The sequence below is a fragment of the Austrofundulus limnaeus genome, unplaced genomic scaffold, assembly GCF_001266775.1.
Source record: "Austrofundulus limnaeus strain Quisiro unplaced genomic scaffold, Austrofundulus_limnaeus-1.0 Scaffold62, whole genome shotgun sequence".
In the NCBI taxonomy this organism is placed as follows: Eukaryota; Metazoa; Chordata; class Actinopteri; order Cyprinodontiformes; family Rivulidae; genus Austrofundulus; species Austrofundulus limnaeus.
The window spans coordinates 1,751,039-1,752,395 of NW_013952464.1; positions in this window are offsets into that span (position 1 = coordinate 1,751,039).

Consider the following 1,357-nt stretch of genomic DNA (forward strand, 5'->3'; position numbering starts at 1 on the left):
GGGGGGCTCTGTGCGATGGTGCAGCAGTGAGGTGGGTTTGGACTCTGAAGCAGTCCAGACTCCACATAAACTGCCTGGAATTGTTAGCGGTTCTGTTAACACTGAAACATTTTTATACGGTTCTGAAGCACCAACATGTTCTGATCAGAACAGACAACACGACTGTAATGTCATACATAAACAGACAGGGGGGAACGCGGTCTCTTCCCCTGTTGGAACTGTCTCACACTCTCTTGCAGTGGTGCAGCGTGCATTTCCTGTCTATCAGGGCCACTCACGTTCCTGGGAGACTGAATCTGGGCCCTGATCTTTTCTCCAGGGGCGGACCTCTAGTGAGGGAGTGGAGGCTGCATCCTTCAGTGGTGGACCAGATTGGAACCTGTTTGGCAGGGCAGCAGTGGATATCTTTGCCACAGGGGCCAACACCCACTGCCCTCTGTTCTTTTCCATAGCGGATCAGAACGCCCCACTGGGGGTGGATGCTCTAGCCCACCCATGGCCCAACGTACTGCTGTATGCATTTTCCCCAGTGGAGATGATACCGCCTGTACTGGAGAGGATGCGCAGACAGGGTCTGTCTCTGATTCTGGTGGCGCCCCATTGGCCAGCGAAATCTTGGTACGCCAAGATAATCAGCCTACTGGCTGCTCAGCCCTGGTAACTTCCTCTTCACCTAGATCTCGTCTCTCAGGCAAGGGGGGAGATATTTCACCCACACCCAGAGTTGTGGAGACTGCACACCTACCTGCTGAAGGGTCCTGCTTGCTAGCCAGAGGCCTTCCCCCCGGCATTGGTGGCAACTATCCAGAACGTGAGAGCGCCCTCCACTAGAGGTTTATGTACCTACAAGTGGCACACTTTCGAGCAGTGGTGTGAGGTTAGGCACATTGTCCCATTTCAGTGCTCTATGGTGGATGTTTTAACATTCCTTCAGGAGCTGTTGGATAAAGGTCTGGCTTTTTCCACAATTAAAGTCTACTTGGCAGCTATCTCTGCTTGCCATGTGGGTTTTGATGGAGTTACGCCAGGTGCTCATCCTCTAGCAGTGCGTTTTCTGAAGGGGGTCCGTAGGCTGCGGCCTGTTATTAAACCCAGTATCCCTACCCTCCCTGCTCGAGGCTCTTTGTGACCCCCCTTTTGAGCCCCTGGAGTCTGTGGATTTGAAGTCCCTTTCATATAAGGTTGTGTTGCTTCTTGCACCAACAACTGTTAAACGGGTCGGGGATCTCCATGCTCTGTCTGTGAATCCCTCCTGTATTCAGTTTTCACCTGATGGCTCCAAGGTGGTTTGTGTCCTCTACATGCACTGCATATTTACATTGACCGCACACAGGAGGTGAGGTCATGTGATCAGCTG